We start from the raw sequence: 23566 nt of genomic DNA on the forward strand, positions 1-23566 counted from the left end.
AACATGGGGGATATAAAAAGCTGATAATAAATGGGAAATTGAGCTTAGGTGTTCAGCCTAATTTGATGCTTTCACCTGTACTTTGCTGCCTGCAGTCTTAAAATTGTATTTTCTTCTTAAAAGTAATGGCAGGTACTTTTTTCAGTTTCCACACCATGGCAGTCCACGCCTTTATATCGTAGGAAACGTTCCTCTTCAGTCAAATTTGGTTTTAGTTTTAATCAAGGGAACATGTAGTGACCTTATTTCTATTAGCTGGCGAGCAGTTTTCAGAAACAGGTTGGGGAGGGGCAGCATTTACTCTCTGCTTTACATGGAAGGACAAAATTCAGGTCAGTGACTTTTTCTCTGGCATCTCTCAGCCAAACGTTGTCGCCGTTGACACATTTCTACAAACCAGATTTGTGTTACCGAAACTCTGCAATACTTTGTGCAACAGTTTCTGAAACGGAAGACATTGTGCTTTCCAGCCAATTTCGGGTTCTTACGGTAATATTTACTGATGGGACATGTAAAGACCTTTGTACAATTAAAATAAGCAAAAATATTCAGGCGGAGATTTGAAACTTAAAAGGTTTTAAAAGGAAAATAAAAGAAACAACATGAGATGTAGCATTTTTGCTCAAAACTTGTCATAAATATGTTACTAAAATACAATAGATGATTGAATCAGTTCTCCATTTTAAATACAGCAGTTGAAATTGATGTACTTCACTCAGTGTTTTCATACAGCAAAGGTCTCATACCAACCCATTATATCTATATGATTATACTTATGACTCTTTGTGATGTAAAAAAAGAAAAACCCTTTCTATAAGTGTAAAGCATTTGGCCTTTATTCACTCTAATCATAGTTTTCTGTTCTGACGACCCACACAAGGGCAGCGCACTTCAGATTCCTTCTTTTGTGCCAATTCTCTATATTATAAAATTACATTTATGTAGTTTAAGGTCTTTTTCTGCTGTGAGGGACAGAAAAAAAGGGTAAACGGGATAAACATTGTCTGCGCGTTTTACCATTAAACGTTCAATTATCTATAAAATACACAACAGAGGCTTCAGTCAGTGAAATGACAAATTGAAGTCGAAGAGCACTTCAGTGCCGTCCCCGTTAACACAGGTTTTTATAGATCACCTCAAATGCCACCCCATAGGTGTTTTAGCCATCTCCATGAATATATGCAGTGGGGATCTGTCCTTGCTGAGAGCAAAATCTGATAATGCAGCAGCAAACACAGCTGAGAGTCAGAGCAAACCAATTCATCGCTTTGCTTAAAAAAAACAACGGGCTTGCTGCTCATTTCTGCAACAGCTCTAAACACTAGATTAACAATTATTCAGGGAGTCAGACTGGGAGAAAAATATTAATCTGTTTATTCATGGCTTGTTGAATCAGCTTTATCTTCTGAGATTAATCCAAGTCAATAATGTTATCTTTAATTATAAGGAATGGTCTTTTCACCTACGTCAAATAATCATGGCAGTCTGTGATGGCGAAAGGAGCAAAACAAATTTCTCTGTAAAATGACAGTTTATTTTCCTGCCGTAAATTGGAACGGTCAGAGGGCTTCGCTTTGCTTTGATTTATGATTTTGTACTGTGAATCAAGAAAGGGCCTTCTGGAGTAAACTAATATTAAAAATGGATGTTTTAAGACACATTTAAAACAACATTTACTAACCAAATACAATAAACAGGGTTGCCACACAGTCTGGAAAACTAATGATTTGGATGGAAGTTTTGGATAAGTACGGAAAAAGATATTAGACTTTATTGCATGTGTCAAACTCGAGGCCCGGGGGCCAAATCTGGACCGCCGTAGCTTTTAATGTGGCCATGTAGACTCCAAATTACATCATTAAGTCCCTCTAGTTTTTCACAAATCTGCAAAACTCTCACAAAATCAGCAGAGCACCACATTTTTTCAGATTTTTATTGCACATTTTTCTCAAAATTGGCCAGAAACATTTGGTTTAACTGGCTGCGGCCTCAGCCTTACTCGATAGTCTGTGATTGATACGGCAATTGATAAAAAGTCACATTTAACATCATACACGAGCGCAAATATTTCTAAATTCGTGCCACAAAATCTGTGATTTTTGATTTTGCCCAAATTGAAAAGATATACCCATCCATAAAACGGAGAACTTTGCAAATTTAAATCTCAAACTCTTGTTATTCGATTAAAATTAACAATGGAGATCTGAAACCAAAGGAAAGTGTGGAAAAGTTTATTTTCCAAGATTGGATAGGTATTTTAAACACACATTATGAAAAAAAAACCCATCTGTATTTTAAGATGTTACCTCCTATTTCATTTTCAAAAAGTTACATCCATTCATCATTTTTATAATGCATAAATGTGCAATTTTCTTTTGCTGAAAATGATTAAAACCATTGAGTTGAAGTGATGCCAACTCCCACCTGCAGGTGGCGGTACTGTGTTCTTCTACTGCTTTCGCCCCCTTATTTTATGTCAAGTTATATTCCATGAGCGAAACGGTGAGTAACGAAAGTCACGTTATATTTAAGTGAAAATATTGCAAAATTCCTCGTAAATGTTTATAAAGTAGCAACAAAAAATCTGTGAAAAAAAAAATCCTAAACACAATCTGGAAATCCTGAAGGGAAAAGTACAGATGCAGAAACATTTATTTATTAACATTTCATCAGTTTCATGCTTCTTACCACACAACTGGATCTTTGACAACATTAATGATTTTTGATGTGGCCTAAAATGAAAATGAGTTTGACACCCCTGATTTAAAGCCTGGCCATTGTAAAAACAACATCTAAATAAATAAAGTTATATTTCCATTTAAAAGTGAGCTAAAGAAGATCTGCATAAACACATCACTGAAGCATTTCCATAATTTTACATACATGCACATATCTATGCATCCAGCTCCTTACTGTCTGTAGTTTTAACAGGTTTCTTTTAAAAAGACTGACCTCTGCAAAAATATTCACTACAAACTGAAAGCAAACTGATGTGTCCTTTAAGCTGGACTGAAAAATCTACTACTGTGGAAATTTGAGATTAAAAAACTGGAAATATGTGCAGGAATATTTCTGACTAACGACCACACAGAGTAATATACATATGAATTCATCCGTTCTTGATTCAAGAAAGGCAAATGCAGCCCACAATGTAAAGCCAGCGGTCAGGATCTGTTTACAAAGCCTAGAATGTCAGAAAACACAGAAGCTGTATTTATTTCATAACTTCTCTCTCTGGAGAGCCACAGATTCACAGAGCTTTTTACTGAAATAAAACATCTGTCGCTCCCTGTATGATCGATCGAACAAAAACACATTAACAGGAGTGGATCCTGGAGGAGGGTTCGCAGGAGAACAGCAATAACGACCGAACTGTACGAGACTCGTCAATGCGTTTGTACATGTGATCAATAGGGGGCTCACTGGTATTAATTGGTTTTTAATATAAAAGATGAATGTGCACCGATCAGAGTTTTACCAACTTCTAGTTTCCCAGTATGAACTGCTGATTTCAAATCTGAACTAGTGCACAAGCAGAAAAAGGTTGGTAAATTTGTAATCTTGGAAGCAACACAAAATGAAGAAATTGCAAAAATGTTTTGCCAAAAATAAGCTAAGAACATGACGGGAAATTAAGAGGCAAACTCAATTACCAATCAGAGCCCATCAATCTCTGGGTGTTGTTTTTTTTATCGTAGTTTGTTGTACGCGTGTCTTGTCGCAGATTTGTCGAGACAGTTGTTTAATTTTGTTTTTAACAAGATGCTCTCAGACATCTTGTTTCCACAAGTTGTGTTTCCCCACCAGGATGCAGAGAGAGCGAGTTGTGAAGCCGCCTGAAAAGGATCGAACTGCCAGCGGCAAAAAATGCATATCACACAGCTGACGGGAGACAAAACATTGTCTGGGGGGAAACTTTCTACAGGACTGCAATCTGTGGTGAAGTCCGAGGGAGGCTGACTTGGGACGGATGATTACTGGATGTCTTTTATGTGTGAATCCACCAGGAGTGGGGAAGCGCGCTACATATATATATAACTTTTACTGCCGTCTTTTCTTACTTCAGATAGAATCTGATCAAACTTTTCAGCTCCCCCGAGGAGCTTGACATTTTCCTTTGCCTGATTGAGCAATTGTGAAAATTTCTTCAAGGGGCATCCATTTTAATGTCACAGGTAATTCTGCACCCGAGTATGAGAGGCCGCCTCAAAAACAAAGAAATAAATATCCCAGAGTCGCAAGGATAAGAACGAAACAGAGATTTATTTTTTGGCTGGTGCAACCTAGCACATTATTATGCATCATCTCAGGGATAAGACCGAATCTTTGTGACCACATCAGTGTTCAACATACCCTATTAAGCCGTGACACCGGCAGTTTATCATCTCTAAATCAATTGAATATTCCTGCAGGGAAGATGGAGGGGAAATCCATCTCCTGTAAGGACAATGTCTTAAATAAACATCCCACAGACAACAGGCTCAAACTGCCCTTCCTTCACCTGAGATCCCCTCTTTCCATCCACACACACACACTGGCATACAAACACTTTGCCTCTCATGGAAATTGTTTCATTCCTTTTAGTCAATCTAGCTAATGCAAAAATCATGTATGTCAGTCTTTAAATATTTAATCCTAACAGCAGCAGGATTGAAATACAACATTGAAGAAGCATTACTCCTTCTCCTCCTGAAAGGTACAAGAGCTGGGCGAGCGGGATAGAGAGGCAGCCGCTCTCACTCTACGATATCAGGCAGAGAGAGAGAGAGAGAGAGAGAGAGAGAGCGTGAAAAGAGAGACAAAGAGAGTCGGCTAATTTCGATAACAATTTGGTTGCCATGCGCTCTCAGCTGCCTGGCGTAGCAGTGGCGTTAAAGTGCAGTTTGCTTTGCAGGAAGATAAAAAAAAAGTGCACAAATGCCTGTGACAGCTCTGTGTTTTCCATGTGCAGGAAGCAGACTTCGTTCTCTGACGTGGAGAGGATCTGGTCTGACGAGAAACACTGTTGCTTCTTGGAACTCAGCGAGAGACGCAGCTCAACGATCAGGCAAAATGCAATGAATTCTGCATGCAGATCTGCATCATGGGAATCGCACTCCCCTCCTTGTAAGCTTGGACATAAAGGAAAAGAGACTCACTCTTCCTCCTCTCTGTCCTTTTCTTATTATTTCTTACTTGAGAAAACTGCAAAACTTTTAAGCAAAGATTTAATTCAGCAAAACTTTCCAAAAGTTTGGCACTCACCACAGAGAAGTCCTCAACTGAGCAGTTCTGTCCACTGAAATTGCAGCTCATCAGCATCTCCTCCAGCTGATGCCCCGTCCTGTTGAAGATGTCCTGCATGTCAGGTGCAGGATACATCAAATCAGTGGGTTTGTGCCCGTCCCTGTTCTTGGGGGGCAGACCCGTCAAGTTTGCCAGGTGGTAGATGTCTGCGTCGGTGAGGGCTGAGAAGCGAAACCGGTTGATGTTGCAGATGGTCACGGCAGGGAAGACCATCTCCGGGGTCGCCTCTTCGTTCAGCGCCGTCACATGAGGGTGCTCCAGGTAGGAGATGGCACACTTGGCCGCTTGGTACAGAAAGAGCGCCAGAGAAGTCAAGAAGGCAAGAGCCCAGAGAGTCTGCCGGATCCCCAGGCGGCCAGAGACGAAGATGTGGTTGATCCCATGGAGGGAGCAGGAGTTAGCAAACCCTGCCAAGTCTTTGGCCGGCGGCGTACAGCTCTCCTCGATCAGGCTCTCCTTATCCCCATCTTGCTTGCTTTTCTGCTTCTCATCCTCCTCTGCAAATTTGATTTTGCAAACAAATTCGATAGGCATGTGGGCAGCCAGGTCTGCGTTTTTTGTTTCTTCTTGATGGCAGCTTTCAGCCCTGGATCACTTCCCTCCTACTTCTCCGGCTTTTGTCCTCGGTGCGGGATACAACTCCAGAAAGAAGAGGGGGGGAGAAAGACGGGAGAGAGTTTGTTGCTGCTGCTGTCGCTGCTGCTGCCTGCGCTGTGACTGATAGTGCTGCTGCTGCTTCGGCTGCCACGGCTCCTTGTGACTACAGCGCTGCTGCTGTGCTGCTGCTGCTGCTGCTGCTCTGAATGCTTGTCTCACTACTTGATCAGCTCACACAGCCCTACTTATCAGCAGTAATACAGCTGTCAAAAACAAGTAATAAAAACAAAAATACCCTTGCATGCTGCCTTAAAGGTAAAGAGGAAAGGCAGCTTTTTATTTTTAAGACCGGGCTAAAATCGGAAGAGGGAGATTAATATTTCATGAGAAGGTAACATTGTGATTATTTCCTCTTGACTGGCGCTAGACACAACTTCTCCCGGTCATCCTCCTGTGTCCCCCCCCACCTCTCCCTGCTGCGTAATCCACTTGTTTTGGTCGAGCTTTCACTTCTTGACCCGAATGCAGTCGGGTTTTCTCCCACACAGCTGGACCACATGTTTTAACGTCACCCTAAGAGAACGTCTAATTGAAGCAATAACGAGCACAAATGAGATTGAGCACAAGAAAAAAACTAAGTAAAAGACTGTTGATTGAGTGAAATGTCTGTAGGAAATTAAAACAAGGCAGTGTAAAGATGTTGCTTTATCTCAAGCATCCGAATCAAGGAATGCATCACCGATTCGGAGCCCGATGCAACTGAAGAAGTTGAAATAAAAGTATCGATCCGAATCCAGCCCCTAACCTTTACAGTGTGTGTCTCGGTGCCGTTAATGGCTCCTTGCCAAGTTGCCAAACAAAATTATGCAAATAGAAGGAAGAAAAGGGAGAGCCCTAATGCATGTTATTCCTCTTTAAAAGGAATTAGTCATGCGGGTCACATCACAAGGGGCTGAGACCTCCAGAGAAAAGGCATATTTAAAAGTGAATTCAGCCGCTCCAAACACACGTGCCAAGCAAGTCAGGGAGGGCGACTGAAATGTGACTTTAGTTGAAACCGGAACAATCGCAGGTGCAAAAACATACAACGGGATGAAAGGAAATGACTGATTATTACATTTCCCAAGTGTTTTCTACTGAAAAGGACAATCTGAGAATATTTTGAAGGAAGAATTCATTAAAGTGATCAATTGTGAAACAGCAGAAGTTTCCTGTGCATTTTGAAAACAATGAGGGGATTTGGTTGAGGTATTGTGTCAGGATTCCAGGTTATTGTGTTTATGCTGTAGTTTTCCTATAGAGCTGCAGGTTCTCCGTTGGAGGGCGAAGGAAATGAGATGGCCGCCAGTCAGTCACTGCATCTCCATTGACCATTTAATTGCACCATTTGAAATTATAAAAATAAATTTGCTTAATGGAAACGCAACAATTAAATAAAAACAAAAGGAAAAAACACGTTTGTGAATGAAAAGTTTTTGTACTGGAATAAGGTGATTTTTCAGCTGAATCAAAATTAGTTTATTTTGCAAAACTACAATGGAAACGCTGTTTTCTCACCATATGTTACAACTGGTGGGGAAAAAATGATAAAGACGACAGGAAGTAACAAGACAATGATTTTTTTAACGACTTATCGTTTGGACAAACTTATTCACATGTGATTTTTTAAATTGCGATTCTTACTTCAAGGAAATGCTGCAATTGAAAAATTTAGTTTTATCAACATTAGCAGAATATCAAAGTTTTGCACACATTTGTAATGGAAACGCAGCTACTGTTTCAATAAGAATGAACTGTCATAGAAACCTGTGTCTCCTAGTTGCTTCTCCTCGTTTTTCCTGGACTTCCTCGTTCAAGATGACGGTTCTGGATCATGTTGAGGACTGGCTCCTCTTCCTCCAACAAGCCAACCTGTCTGCTCTCCAATGCTCTCATCGTTCCACCGGTTCCAGTCTCCAGTATCACCTCCATGTTTTCAGCTCCAACCATCACAAACCAACCGGATTCCACTCCTCCCTGGCGGGATTCAGCTCTCATTAACCAGTAAGCTCTTCACTTCATTTTAACACTTATTTACATTCATTGCTCTGCACCTCTCACCCACTTCCCAGTTCCCTGCCTCCCATTTCTCCATTATCCAGACCGATCCGAAAGCAGGAAGCTAACCACAGCGCAGGTCATTCTGCTTAAAAACATCTAAAACAACGCGAGAATCTAAGCTAGCAGGAGAAAAAGCTAATGGTTTCTTTGTTGGGATCAGTGTTTTGTTTTGTTTTTTTTTGTAATCTTGGGGTTGGGTTTTGTTTTGTTGCCTGCTGTTTCCTCACCATCCACCAGAGGTCCTCGATGGGCTGAGCCCCTGGAACATGCGGTGGCAGACCCTGTTGACGCACCTGTGGCTAATTTGAAGAGGGCTGAAGTGGAGTATTTATGCTGCGGCTGGCAAACACTCTGGTGCCTGAGTGTTAACCTAGAATGGTAAACTTTCCCTGAGCTAGGCCCTCTGAGTTATTCACCTGAGTGATCTCCCGATGTGTTTCCCTCTCGTCAGGTTTTCTGCCGTCTCCCAGCGTGTAGCCTGTGGATACAAGTCTCCGAGTGATCTCCGCTCCGGTCAGCCTCCCGAGGAACCGTTACCCCCTCTGACGCCTCAGGTAGTACCTGTTGGAAGCCAGTACCCTCGACCCTGGATGAATCGAGCTCTCCGTTTGCCAGCCGTCCGCTACAGCCGCTCTTACCTGTCCGTCCTCCAACGTGCACCGCTCGCCGGATTAGCGAGCTCTGGACCTCAGTCTTCCGTCGCAACCTCAGGCAACAATCAGGCAACAATCAGGCAACAATCAAACCCATTTCACCCCTTATCCAAGTAAGATTCACCGACTATCTCTGCATGATCCTTCTGCCACCGACTGCTATTCACATCTGTCCTCTCATTTAACAGTTGATGACCTTGCAGTTCCAACCCCGTATCCAGATCTCCCCACCACTTCTCTTTATTTAATAAACTTTATTATTGTGATTCGCTCTACTGGTTGTGTTCTTGCATGTGGGTGCGTTCACTAGGACCCATTATGACAGAACACTCAGGCCAACAAGTTACCCCAGCAGACGCAATCAGGAGGGCGTTGTCCGAGCAACATGCCCTCATTCAGTCTCACGACGCTGCCCTTCGAGAATTGGGAACCCGACAGGCTGAGACTAACCGCCAACTTTCTGAAATTTCAAACTTTCTGCAGAACCCTGTTTCACAGGAACCGAGTCCTCCACCTCTGCCAGCCGCTCCCATTCCGCCAGCCCGGCCCACATTTTCCGAGATACATCCACCTACACCAGAGAAATTTTCAGGTGAGGTTCACAAGTGTCGTGGTTTCCTGCTCCAATGCTCAATAATTTTCAACCATTCCCCGCAAAGTTTTCCGCATGATAATGCTAAGATAGCCTATGTCCTCTCACTGCTTTCCGGTAGAGCCCTGGAGTGGGCCGAGGCAAGGTTTCCTTCCCCCACTGATTTTGGCTGTTCCTTTCCTGAGTTTCTGACTGAATTAAAACAGGTTTTTTGTCAATCAATTGACAAGACGTCAGTTTCGCGTGAGTTATGGAACCTAAAGCAAGGGTCAAGAAGTGTCTCTGAGTTTGCTATTGACTTTAGGATTAAAGCGGCAGCAACAAACTGGAATGCAGCTGCCTTAAAGAGTGCATATTTTCATGCTTTGAGTGAGCAAGTCAAGGATGAATTATCAACTCTAGATGAGCCAGAGTCATTGGAGGAGTTTATTAACCTCACAATAAAATTGGACAACAGAATTCGAGCCAGAACCCGAGAAAGACTTCGAAGGAACTACTCAGTGAAGACCTTTACCTCTGCGACACCTTCCGCCCCACAAGTTGAGCCTGGACCCTCAGCCCCAGCAGATCCGGAGCCTATGCAGGTGGGACACACACGATTGACACCCGAAGAAAGGCGTAAAAGAATGACCTCACGTCTCTGTTTGTATTGTGGCGATCCCACCCATTTCATTGCAAAATGCCCCCTCCGGTTAAACCCGCAGGTCCGACAGTAAGGGTGAGGAGTCTGCCGGACCAACATCAAGAAAAGAAATCTCGCCTACTCATTCCAGCTACATTGTTTTATAATAACCAATCTCTCCCTTTGTCTGTGTTCATAGACTCAGGATGCGAGCAGAATCTTATCGATTCTGACCTTGTTAAGCAGATGGGGATTGAAGTTGACCCACTGGCCGTTCCCCTCAGGGTTTCAGCTCTCAACGGAGAGGCTCTGCCCAGAATCACTCACAGAACCAAACCAGTCCGTTTAATCATGTCTGGTAATCACACTGAACACATCTCATTTTATGTTTTCCCAGCAGCAAGCTCCTCAGTAGTCCTCGGGTTCAACTGGTTAACCCAACACAACCCACACATTAACTGGTCAGAATCCCACATTGAGGCTTGGGCAAGTCACTGCCATTCAGCCTGCCTCCATGCTGCCGTTCCCCCCAGTCCTGTGGCATCAGAGCCTCAAGTGATGGACTCCCCAGACCTCTCCGCAGTCCCTGATGACTACCGTGATTTAGCTCCCGTCTTTAGCAAAAGTAAAGCACTCACACTACCTCCGCATCGTCCTTATGACTGCGCCATAGATTTGTTGCCTGGGGCCCCACTTCCTAACAGTCGACTTTATAACATCTCCAAGCCTGAACGTGAGGCAATGGAAAGATATGTCAACGACTCTGTAGCAGCAGGAATCATTCGGACATCTTCCTCACCACTAGCTGCAGGTTTCTTTTTTGTAGGCAAGAAAGATGGTTCGCTTAGGCCATGCATTGACTACAGAGGCCTAAACCAGATAACTATTAAAAACAAGTATCCCCTTCCCCTGTTGTCTTCAGCTTTTGAACCCGTTCAGGGCGCCGTCATTTTTTCCAAGTTAGATCTCCGAAATGCTTACCACCTGCTACGTATACGTGAAGGCGACGAATGGAAGACGGCCTTCAAAACACCCATAGGCCACTATGAATATTTAGTGATGCCATTTGGCTTGTCAAACGCGCCAGCCTTTTTCCAGGCTTTAGTCAATGATGTTCTGAGAGATTTCATTAATGATTTTGTCTTCGTCTATCTTGATGACATTCTAATTTATTCCAAGTCCCTAGAAGAACATAAGAAACATGTTCGCCTAGTTCTTCAGCGTCTCCTAGAAAACAGGCTATTTGTAAAAGCAGAGAAGTGCGAGTTCCACCGTCCGTCAGTTACATTCCTGGGTTATGTGCTTGAGGGCGGACAGGTAAGGCCTTCAGAGGACAAGATCAAGGCTGTTATCGAGTGGCCCAGACCAGACACCCGCAAGCAACTTCAGCGCTTTCTTGGATTCGCTAATTTCTACCGTAGATTCATCCGCAACTACAGCCAGACGGCTGCGCCACTAACGGCACTCACCTCCACTAAGTCAGTCTTTACTTGGACTCCCCAAGCCGAGTCTGCCTTCATGCAGTTGAAGACGCTGTTCTCCAAAGCCCCTGTTTTGGTCCAGCCTGACCTCAAGAGACAGTTCATAGTAGAGGTTGATGCCTCAGACTCGGGAGTTGGAGCAGTGCTGTCTCAGGTGTCAGAAACGGATGGAAAGACTCACCCTTGTGCCTTCTTCTCACGCAGGTTGACCCCTCCTGAACGTAACTATGATGTTGGAGACAGAGAGTTGTTAGCCATCAAGTTAGCTCTTGAGGAATGGCGACACTGGTTAGAGGGGGCGGAGCACCCCGTCTTAGTTTGGACGGATCACAAGAATCTGTCATACCTTCAAGCTGCCAAGAGATCCAACCCCCGACAGTCCAGATGGTCATTGTTCTTTTCCCGCTTTAATCTGTCCATTTCTTACCGACCAGGCTCAAAGAACATCAAGCCTGATGCGCTGTCCAGGTTACACACCCCCGACGACGCTGAAGACGGTCCGGCTCCCCTCCTCCCTCCCAGTTGCACGGTTGGAGGGGTTACTTGGGAGATCGAAGACCTGATCCGTCAGTCACAACAGTCTGAACCTCCCCCCGAGTCATGCCCACCAGGTAAATTGTTTGTTCCTGCAGCAATTAAGCCCCGGTTTCTCCAGTGGATCCATGCATCCAAATTCTCAGCCCATCCAGGTGTCAGTCGTACTATTGCACTCGTAAATCGAAGGTTTTGGTGGCCATCTATACACAAAGATGTCAAAGAGTTTGTACTTGCCTGTCCTGTTTGCTCCCGTAATAAGTCTTCTCATCAGCCCCCGGCAGGACTCCTCCAACCACTGCCTACACCCCAGCGCCCATGGTCCCATATTGCCATGGATTTTGTCACAGGCCTACCCAATTCCAAGGGTATGACTACTATTCTTACTTTAATAGACCGTTTTTCGAAAGCCTGCCATCTAGTTCCTCTCCGCAAGTTACCCACTTCTTCTCAGACCGCCCATCTCCTCATCAAACATGTCTTTCGCCTTCATGGCATTCCCCAGGAGATCCTGTCTGATCGAGGTCCTCAGTTTATCTCTCAAGTTTGGAGAGAGTTTTGTGCAGCTTTAGAAGCCAAGGTAACCCTCACATCAGGCCATCACCCCCAAACTAACGGACAAACTGAACGTATGAACCAGGAGCTGGAAGCAACTCTCAGATGTTTCACTTCTTCCAATCCTGTTGACTGGGTCCAATTTTTGCCTTGGGTTGAATACGCCCATAACTCTCACGTGTCTGCTGCGACAGGTTTTTCCCCTTTTGAAGTCTCTCTAGGATATCAACCACCACTCCTCCCCTCTGATGAGAAGGACATTTCGGTGACCTCTGTGCAACACCAGATCCGTCGCTCCCAGAAGATTTGGAGAGAAACCATCGCAGCCCTCCATAACACAGCGGCCCAAAACAAACGCGTAGCTGATCGTAGGCGCTCTGCTGCACCGGCATATACTGTTGGGCAAAAGGTATGGCTCTCCACCCGTGATATCCCTCTCAAGGCCATGGCTAAGAAATTGGCACCTAAGTTCATTGGACCTTTTGAAATCCTGTCCATAATCAATCCAGCAGCAGTGCGTCTCCGTCTTCCCTCATCCCTTCGTATACACTCAACCTTCCATGTTTCACAGCTTAAACCTGTCCTGACCAGTGAGTTGTGCCCTCCGACCGAACCCCCTCCTCCCACCCGGATTATTGATGGTCATCCAGCCTACTCCGTCCGTCGGATCGTGGCCTCCCGTCGGCGAGGTCGGGGCTACCAGTACCTCGTCGACTGGGAGGGCTACGGTCCGGAGGAGCGTTCCTGGGTCCCCCGCTCCTTTATTTTGGATTCCACTCTGATAAGAGATTTTGTTTCGTCCCGGGCTTCCTCTTCGCGGTTGCCGGGTGGCAACCGTTGAGGGGGGAGTACTGTTGGGATCAGTGTTTTGTTTTGTTTTTTTTTGTAATCTTGGGGTTGGGTTTTGTTTTGTTGCCTGCTGTTTCCTCACCATCCACCAGAGGTCCTCGATGGGCTGAGCCCCTGGAACATGCGGTGGCAGACCCTGTTGACGCACCTGTGGCTAATTTGAAGAGGGCTGAAGTGGAGTATTTATGCTGCGGCTGGCAAACACTCTGGTGCCTGAGTGTTAACCTAGAATGGTAAACTTTCCCTGAGCTAGGCCCTCTGAGTTATTCACCTGAGTGATCTCCCGATGTGTTTCCCTCTCGTCAGGTTTTCTGCCGTCTCCCAGCGTGTAGCCTGTGGATACAAGTCTCCGAGTGATCTCCGCTCCGGTCAGCCTCCCGAGGAACCGTTACCCCCTCTGACGCCTCAGGTAGTACCTGTTGGAAGCCAGTACCCTCGACCCTGGATGAATCGAGCTCTCCGTTTGCCAGCCGTCCGCTACAGCCGCTCTTACCTGTCCGTCCTCCAACGTGCACCGCTCGCCGGATTAGCGAGCTCTGGACCTCAGTCTTCCGTCGCAACCTCAGGCAACAATCAGGCAACAATCAGGCAACAATCAAACCCATTTCACCCCTTATCCAAGTAAGATTCACCGACTATCTCTGCATGATCCTTCTGCCACCGACTGCTATTCACATCTGTCCTCTCATTTAACAGTTGATGACCTTGCAGTTCCAACCCCGTATCCAGATCTCCCCACCACTTCTCTTTATTTAATAAACTTTATTATTGTGATTCGCTCTACTGGTTGTGTTCTTGCATGTGGGTGCGTTCACTAGGACCCATTATGACATTCTTTCTTTATTTTGTTTTTTGTTTTTACTAAGTACAAAAGACAAATTCTACAACCGCTAAAATTTGATGCTAATCCGTTTCATTTTGTGACGAAGGACTTGTGCTCGCGTCTTCTTCAGAGGTTTTCATGTCGTTGTAATCAGTGGTTCGTGGTGTAGCGCCCCCACAGGCGAGGGGATGAACTGGTTTGTTTTGCACAATTCGGTGTGAAAGCGAACCAAACCAGAAAAAAACATATATCAAATGCTGCAGTTGTGGTTCTCAATCAAACGGAGTCTATCGGACTATCAGATGTGAAAACACCCATATAGGTTCAGAAAATAAAAACATTTAAAATGTGCAGGAACCTCGGCAAATTAATTTCTCATTAATTTCCCCGAGGTTCCTGTACCTCTCACTCCTTTACTTGCTTTGTATGCTTGTTTCCAGTTAAGCTCGTCTTTTATGGTGTGAGAGAAGCAGATATGCAGGATATTAGTTTTAGTTTTGCAGAAGTGAAGCGCCCGTGTTTGGGCTCAGCCTCTGGCAGACACTGTGGTCCTCTAACAGCACTGTTTTATGTTGTCATCCCCCGAGGATGCTGGGGTTATTTACAGTCTCACAGAGGGAATGAAAGCTCACAGTCCACGCCACGGCTAAATACCAAATGTGAATAAAAAGCATGCAGACACATCTGGTGCATGAAAACCACTAAAGGAGTAGATGGCATCGTATTAGTTTGTCAGAGCCAATTTCACTCCGAACAGGCGGCTCGCTTTGTGTGTGATGCCCTAAAAACAAAACAACACAATTAAATGCCACTGACCTTCAAGTTATTTTTGACATTATGAATAATGCCACATTTTTACAAAAACATTAGCAGGAGCTCTTTGTACTTTAGGACCTCATGTTTGAGAGGGACTGCCTTTGTTTTATTCAACACAGTTTTTGAAATGTTTGTTCAGATGTGATATTGTGATGCAGTAAAAGCTTGTAAAACTGGACAATTTATGTCCTCTCTGAGAAAAGGGAGATTGTTTTAATACACAAGAGCTCCATCTGTTGGATGTCTCCGCAGTCAATGGTTGCTTTTCATCAACTGCTTTTCAGTTTGAGGCACTAACTCAAAGTTATCCAACAGGCTCAGAGTATCAAGAAATCTTATATTGTAAAATTTTTTTATATGTTTTAAACTCAATTCCAGATAAGAAAATGTCAATTGTTTTGCCACCCGTCTCATGAACTCCAGTCTTAGACAGCTTGTTGTGGTGAACGTAAACATGGCCACCAATACACACTTAAACCATGGTTACATGACAACAGTCTGTCAAAACAACCTTTTTGATTTAATCTTGGAAACATTGTGCTAGTTTTAGAAATATCCACATGAAAACACTAAAAATGACCCAGAACACTACAGTGACTATACAGAGTTTGTATGTTGTGTTTTAATTCTGCCACAGACACACAACAGCAAATAAAAGTACACACATGAAGTCAAAGCACTGGTGTTTCAGGGCTTCATTAAGGGTGGGACTATGACGTCATTGCTCTGAAATGGGTGGATTATGAGATATAAACACAAAATAAAATACATTATTTTTGGGGTTTTCCATGGACCCAAACCAACAACAAAAATATTTTCAGGCTTTCAATCTAGACTCATTATTGGGTTTGATGCAACTACTCAGCTACAAAAAAACTTCCACCACTTCTGAATCACCTTTGTGGGAAGGTTTTGCTAGTTGGTAGAAAAAGAAAGAAAATGTCTGACAAGATACAGTCTGTAAACACAATAAGAGTGCAGTGATTGGCTAACAGCAAATTAGCATTAATGCTAGCCTAAACAACTATTTCTAAGTGTTTTTAAGTGAATTTGGACTGGGACTGACCATTCAAATATCCCCAGACTTAAATAATAATTGTTGAACATTGATCCTTTAAATCCCAATTTGAGATTTCTGAAGCTGCCAGTGTTTGGTTGGTGCGCAAACCCAAACTGGATTTGAAACGAAAAGGGTCAGAATGAGTGCAACAGGTAAAAACTATCATAAAAGTTGTTACCGAAAGCTGTCCAAAATGTCCAAATGAGGTAAATCAAAATGAAAAGTGCCAAAAACTAAAAAGCTATAATAAGAGACTGGGACTGTGGCAGAAAGAACAGACAACAGTAAGAAAAACTGAAAAAATGAGAGAAATGTGAACTGATGAGGTGATTAACTAATAACTAATTAACAGAATGAGAGCGTCTGAGTGAGGAACCATGAAGAAAATTCAATCGAAAAATTTAATGGAATTCTGAAACAAAAAAACAGAAGAAGCCAAAGCAGAACACAACTCAACATGAATGAATGAATGAATGAATGAATAACTAACAGCTAGATCTACATCTTAACACAACTCACGACTCTAAGTTTATCTTTCACAAAATCTAAAACTCTCTAAATTTATTTGATGTGGCTCAAATGTTTTACAGTGTTTAAGTGTTATTTAAATTCTACTTGGTGGGATTATTGTTGTAATTTGTTCATATAACGGACCACTGTTTAACGACTCTGGCTCAAGCCACACCTGTTGCTAGGCAACATTGCCACATGTTACCATCGGCGACCTCCCAGAATATGTCAACAGTCTAACAACATGCTTGTTACAGTGGGGCACACACACTGCTCGAGTTGGGGCTGAATCCTAACAAACCAACGACGGCGGACATGAAACCCTGCAGAGCTGCAAACTATATATATATATATATATATATATATATATATATATATATATATATATATATATATATATATATATATTATCCGTGGATTTTCTCGTCTTGTTATGAGTTAGTTTGTAACCATTTTGTCTATGTAACATAGTTTTTGAAATGATTTATTTGTTGTTTCTTTAGCACAGCATATTGAACAGGCATATGAATATAGTATAATATAATTTTAATTACAAATTTTTGATAATTATTGAGCTGGTAAGTAAAATATTTCATGAAACTGACATAAGGGGATTAAATAAGTGTCTGTCTGATTTTAAAGTTTGTTTGCTCATCTGAAAGAGTGACACAAAAGCAAAACCAAAGAATCTACATACTTTTGCATAGCGCTACATGCTTAAATTGGGTCCACTGGATATTTTGAAAACTGGAAACCTTTAATATCTTATCTAAGGTGAAAAATTGATTCTACTCAAATGAAGCATCAATCTTTTTTGTTGTTGTTTTGTTGCAGCAAGATATTTCTTCAGGCTATTTGGTCTTCTGCAAACATCCCACGAATGATAAATATGAAGTTTGAGTCACAGTGAAAGGCACCCGTCAAGTGATCAGTGGCAGCCAACATAAATTACAGCTTAATTGTGGTTTTAACATCTAGAAGACGCTAACTGCCGAGCTCCTGGCATGGAGTGAGCCTACATTTTCCAGAAGAGCGGACTAATTAGCTGAGAAGGCACACACCTGGGTGAGCTGATAGACTTGTGTTGGCAGGAAGCTGTGGGGAAAACACAATATTAAAGTCTTCACACAGACAATGATAGAACGACAATAATTTCCTCATTCTATTTGTTGATTCTGTCAGGGGAAATAAGGGTAACTAACAGTGGTGATATATATGTATATATACTATATATATATAAACATTCACTGTTTAAACTGTAACAAAATCAACAGAAAAAAGTGGAGATATTTTCTAACCTTTTCATGTTTGTGTAAAAAAATAGAACAATTTTCTTCTAGTGTTAAAGAGGCATATTTTATGCCGACTGAATGATCACACTAATAAACAAACTGTAATTTTTCAAGACCTATAAAGTCTCTTTAGCTTTCCCTGGAGGGTGAAGCGTTCATTAAACCCATAAAGAGGTCTTTAAAATCCAATGTATTTATCTCCTTGGGAGCACAAACATTATCAGCAAAATTGTAGCTATCAGATTTCATGCTTGTGTGTGTGTGTGTGTGTATGCAAATAATGTTTTTACATTAAAGTGTTTTCTGAGTACCCTGCTACCAATTGTAGCAGTTAATAGTGCATGAATAAAGGTTTTAACCCAATGAAGATTCATGTCAAGTGCTTGCTGCTGTTGGATATTTTTTAAACTCTGCAATCTGCTGACAGAAGGTTTCCTAATTTTTTATGTTAATCTTTGTCCTAATTGGATTTTCCTGCTTTTACACTTGGAGTACCAGAGTACATGTATTTTACACCTATAAGGAGGAATGATATTTAAAGAACAAATACAGATCTGGAAAAAATTAAAAGAGCACTTAAAGTGATCAGTTTCTCAGATTTTACTCCTTATAGGTAAATGTTTGAGTAAAATGAACATTGCTCTTTTATTCTATGAACTACTGACAACATGTCTCTGAAATTCAAAGCAAACATTTGTATTTATTTGCACAAAATGAGAAATGGTCAAAATATTTGAGGTCCTTTCAGACCTCAAGTAATGCAATAAAACAAGTTAATATTCATTTAGAAACAGTGATACTAATGTTTTAACTCAGGAAGAGTTCAGAAATCAATATTTAGTGCAATAACCAGGAGGTTTCCAATGAGGTTCATTGATTCTACTCAAATGCAGTATCAATCTTCATTTTTTCCAGAACCGTACATGAAAAGGCTTTATGAATATTTATTTTTAAATAGGTAAAAGGCAACATGGAAGTTACAGAAAGGACATATTCTTCGGTGAAGCCCAGTTTTCTACCAATCAGCTGTCTCTCTAACATTGGTTTCTTTCAGATGAGCTGGGATTGAGGAACTAAAGAGCTGCAGTGTCTGACCAAGCTGCATTGATGTTCCACTCATTCAAAGCAACGATAGTGGATGTGTTGCTGTCATAACAGTGGCTGTACAAGTGCAGTCATTGCTCAAAAAGAAAGCAAAGTTGGCATTAGTCACCATTAAAATGTTATTCCTTGCATCAGACCCATTTGAACTCTGTGTTTGTCTAATTAGACTGGAAAGTGTTCAGATGGACTAAATGGGATCCAGGAGTTATTGGAGACAGAATTGCAACAGATGTAATTTAAAATAATCTTGCACTCCTATCAGAACAAAGAATGTGGAGGAAAATGTTCTTAATGATTTTGATGAAGATGAATGATGAGGTATTTGGTTTATGTCAATAAAAGACATTTGAATTCATATTTGAAGAAGCTGAGACATTTCATCCAATGAACATGGATGAAAGACTTACTGTTGCATCAATATGCTACACCAAGAGAACATTAGAATATTCCTCTGCTTGTCAAACATTTGTACCACATTTAAAAGTGTCTACTATCTTCTACTCGTTAAGTCAAATACATGTAGTGAGTTTTAGATGTTAAGTTTGTGAAAGATAAACTTACAGCAGTAAGTTAACTCTTTATTAATTTGATCAAACCTCCAGGAGTTGAACAGGGTTTTTAGGTTAGCATTTAAAAACACTGAAAAAAGAAAAAGACAGGCGTGGGAACTATTACCCAGAATGCTTAGTGGCATGTTTCTGTATCCTGAGTTGGAAGTGCGTTACATTGATCTGACTCTTGTGTTTTATGAAGGCAAATGTTTATTTTAATGTCCTGTTCACACTAAATGTTTCTGAGCTGGATTCATTGTGATGTTTAATAGTTTTAAGGTAATGTTTAATTCATCTTTAAATTCAACAATTTACATACACTAAGATCATCATGGCTGCAATTTTAGAAAGTTCAGATTATGATGATATAAATTTGTACGTTTCTAATCAATTAAAACACACTTTGAGTGAAAGGCACACTTGATGCATTTAACTCTGATATCTTGTGTTTCCAAGATATGAGTTGAGGATCTCCACTAAACCTGCTCCATATTTGTCTCTTTAAGCATTTACGTGCAAATATAAACCCTATAAAAGTGTAAAAGTATCCTAATATTCAAAAGGAAGATGATTCCTTCATGTTAGCTTGTGTGGAGTGGTAAAACATTTTCTCAACTTACTTTTTTTAAAAAAAAATAATAATAATAAAGTTGTTGAAAGACCATTTTGTTTTTCTAAGAGAACACAATGCCATTTCCAGTGTCTGATTAAAATAAAAATAATAAATAAAAAACAGATTTTAGATTTTTTTTTAGAGACTATTGAGCTAAAAGACAAACTGGATCTTAGAGCTGAGCAAATAACGTCCACTCCATCAGAAGTCATGCAACATGCTGTATTTTGACTAATCACCAATCAGCACTTCATAATCAGAATATCCAATTTCACTATGAAATCCACAGTGGAAACATTTTTATTTTATCTTAATAATAATTCAGATTATTCTTCTCGCTGCTTCTTCACTGTTATCCAATGTTGTTGATAAAAACAGAGATCAAATCAGGATATATGCACAGACTTTCACTGCAATAATAATAGACACTTGCTCCTTTAAAGCCTGCAGTCAGACTAATCAACATCACCCTTTTGCTCACAAGGTTTGCTGTGTTTTCTTGCCTTTGATCATCTTTTGAAATAAGCGATTTGCTGGAGGCAGTTTTCATGGATGCGGGTCAACAAATAGCACTCAGGTTTAGGTAAAGCTATTACCACAACAGAGATATCCCTATTCTGACTTTAATTATGTTTCAGATGAGTTCTGCTGATTAAGAAAGCCTGGAGTTACTGAATGTGTTGCACTGTGATGATAAAAGTTAGGAGAAAAAAAATATCGGAAGAGATGAGCAATGAATTAATTGTGTTCAGGTCATGCTCCCATTTATGTCAAATGTTGCAAATATCATTCAATATATCATTTTTGTTACAAATATTGCTGTAATGTTTTAGAGGAAACATGTTATTTAGAAAACCAATTACAACCTGATGAAATTGCTATTTTGTACTAAAGGTCAGGACTGCATCTTTATGCTTCCCCCTCCCCCCAATATAACCCTGTGAAAGAAAATACAACTCAAGTAATACAATTACTTTCCCAAGCTGCAGCCAAAAGATACGCATTTATGCTCAGATTTGGTGCACATGCAACTCAACTTTAAGACTTGCATCAGTGTAATTTTTGTATTTGACTGGTATTAATGTGATGATAACAAATAATGAAGCCTGAATGCAACAGGGGCTGCTGCTACCTCAGCACTAACACAGACCGCAGGTATCTGTGGTCAACAGAAAACCTGGCTTCCTGGAACCAGCGGGGGAAATGTCAAATTTGCATAAAGTCTGCAAAAATATTGTGTTTCTTGTTTTTTTGTTTTTGTTGTTGTTTTACATGTTCTGTATTTGAATGAGTGGGATTGTAAAGTCCCCAGACAGCAGGTGGATATTTGTCCTCTCTTTCTTGCGCAAACAGCAGAGATCTCTGCTTATTGAGTGGACAATTTCACTTGAACTTTTACAATCTAATGAAGAAATGTACTGAAGGATACCCCAGTGGATTAAGTCACTAAAATCTGTTTGCAAAGCTTCTTATTAAAATGTTTTTTCCTCTGTTCTCAACTGATATGTTGCTTTTCCTCCTTTTCCCTGGAATTATCTTTTTATCTCAAACATGCTTTGTACTACACACACCTTGTTTCACTTCAACTCAGCAGGACTTTTTTACTTGGATTTACTTGTTCAATCTATTTCCTTGAACTATATTTACTCTGAAAATGATGAAATGAACATTTTACTGGTTGTTGGAGAATTGACTAAAATGAAATTCAAAGATGTTCTTTTTGCATGAAAATATTATGTTGATTTCTAATTCAGAAAATTACTTAATTAAACATCACTTTATGAAAATAATGTTTCTATCCCATATCAAAGTAGCGGTGAATAGTCTGGAAATTACGGTAATATTTTTGGTGTCTGGAAAACGAGCCGTTTCAAAAACCTTTCAATTATGATGTCACAATCGGTGGAGGCTGCCCCTCATCTAGCAACCGACCAGCACTTTTGGTCAGCCGGTGTTACCGCCGTAAGCACTGTATCATGGAAAAATAAAAATACCTTGTTGTGAACTTATCGTGTAGAAACCGCTGCACTTCTTCTTGGTTCGACTTGGGGTGAAAGACGTACGGTTGTACAATTGTTAATTTGTTTGCAGTCACGTGTATAAAGTCCCAGTGTAATCATTTATTTTGGTGCTGCCATGTCAGTAATTCATAACATATTTGTTGCAAGCTAATCTTGAATTTAGAAATGGAAAAGCAGAGAAGGTTTTTGTTCTTGTTGCAGAGACAGGTCTGTTTGATTTTGCACCTGTTTGGTGGAGGAACTCCTGGGGGAAGAGTTCATTACGACTTCTCAGTAGTGCCACATCCACATAATATGTACCTGATGGCTGTGCCTCGCTTTATTTTTAGTGTAAACTTTGTTTTCCTGTTTCAAAACAGACTGGTGCTGAGAAACGGAGAAAAAAAGCTGTAAACACTGTCAGAAAACAAGTACGAAAGCAGCAAGTGACTCCAGCTGCCTTATGTAGTTACAAAGAGGTGGAGAACTTTGGGAAACAACTGAAAGCTTTTGAATGTCATAGAAACTAAGCGACGTACGCTACGTATGTTACAGTTTTAATTTCTTTGTTTCTTTTGTCATGAGCAATAATGTAAAAACAGAGATGGTTTTTGTTATGGTTGACATGGCTCTTTGCCCAGGGCGCCCTTCTGTTACAGGTCAATTGGAAAACAAGCAAATTTGTTTTTCTTGAAAGAAAGAGAGAGTAGGACATAAAGACGCTAATGTTTGTAGCAAAGCTAAATGTCTGGCTCCTTGTTTTTCTGGAATCAGGAATCTTTGATCATTTGCTGTTTAAGATGTAAAAATCTCATGTTGGTCAAACTTGAAATGGATTATACACTGAACTGTGATTCTATAAAATACAGAAAAAAAATGTCTGAAATCCTTTTCCAGTTTAGGCAAATATAGACTTAGACAAGCATCAAAATTACAAAACCTTGTGAAACCTTGACTGATTTTAATATTTCTTTTTTAAAACAGCTTTGATTTGTCAGAACATTGTTTGTCAAACACCAAAATGGAGGATTCTTACATTTACAAAAACACTTATAATTTCTTCCCATTTAATTTTTATAAATGTAACATTTGGCACTATATCACAAATCGGTTGCTATTCATGCATTAATTGCCATCGTGTCAAAGGTGAAACTCAAGTTGGAGTCTGGACAATAAATAGCCGCCCGATCAATGCAGAGACTTTCTGACAGGTTCTATTGTTACAAAAGCTAAAAGACCCAAACGTTGTTCCTCCTCTAAATTCCTCTTCTTTCTTTATACTTTACCAAAACCTCTTCCTCTCAAATTACCTTCAGATATCATAAATCAAAGTTAGGCTGTTGGAACTGCAGAGAAAGAGTCAAAATACATTAGCAAAAAAAGTTAATTTTGCTCAGGTTGGATACTATTTTGAAGCTTAATTTCTTATTTTGATAAATTCTTTGATTTTGTAGATTGTGGTATTAGTTTGGGATAAGTTAGCATTGTTATTGTGTTTATTTGTATTTCTTTTAACAGAATAAATCAG

At 40.9% G+C, this 23566-nt stretch overlaps 1 protein-coding gene, 2 long non-coding RNA genes and 1 pseudogene across 4 annotated transcripts in view; 3 read left to right on the forward strand and 1 right to left on the reverse strand.

The window, feature by feature from the left end:
- The window catches only part of asic4a (acid sensing ion channel subunit family member 4a), a 129021-nt gene extending 120892 nt beyond the window's left edge, over positions 1 to 8129 (reverse strand). The window contains exons 1-2 of the mRNA XM_088002034.1: positions 7984 to 8129; positions 7690 to 7899 (exon numbers count right to left, since the gene is read on the reverse strand). The gene's annotated coding sequence lies outside the window, so the exon portion shown is untranslated. The remainder of the gene's footprint in view (positions 1 to 7689; positions 7900 to 7983) is intronic.
- Positions 1 to 23566, forward strand: part of LOC148160891 (uncharacterized) — a 165837-nt pseudogene that overhangs the window by 33346 nt on the left and 108925 nt on the right. The window lies entirely within an intron of this gene.
- Positions 8131 to 8902, forward strand: LOC148160892 (uncharacterized). The gene is made up of 2 exons (XR_015761815.1): positions 8131 to 8749; positions 8825 to 8902. It is a non-coding gene; the product is annotated as an uncharacterized LOC148160892 (long non-coding RNA).
- LOC148160893 (uncharacterized) lies at positions 12364 to 14043 on the forward strand. The gene is made up of 2 exons (XR_015762402.1): positions 12364 to 13890; positions 13966 to 14043. It is a non-coding gene; the product is annotated as an uncharacterized LOC148160893 (long non-coding RNA).

This window comes from Poecilia mexicana, unplaced genomic scaffold (assembly GCF_051168715.1).
Source record: "Poecilia mexicana isolate PSO_F unplaced genomic scaffold, ASM5116871v1 scaffold_2, whole genome shotgun sequence".
NCBI lineage: Eukaryota > Metazoa > Chordata > Actinopteri > Cyprinodontiformes > Poeciliidae > Poecilia > Poecilia mexicana.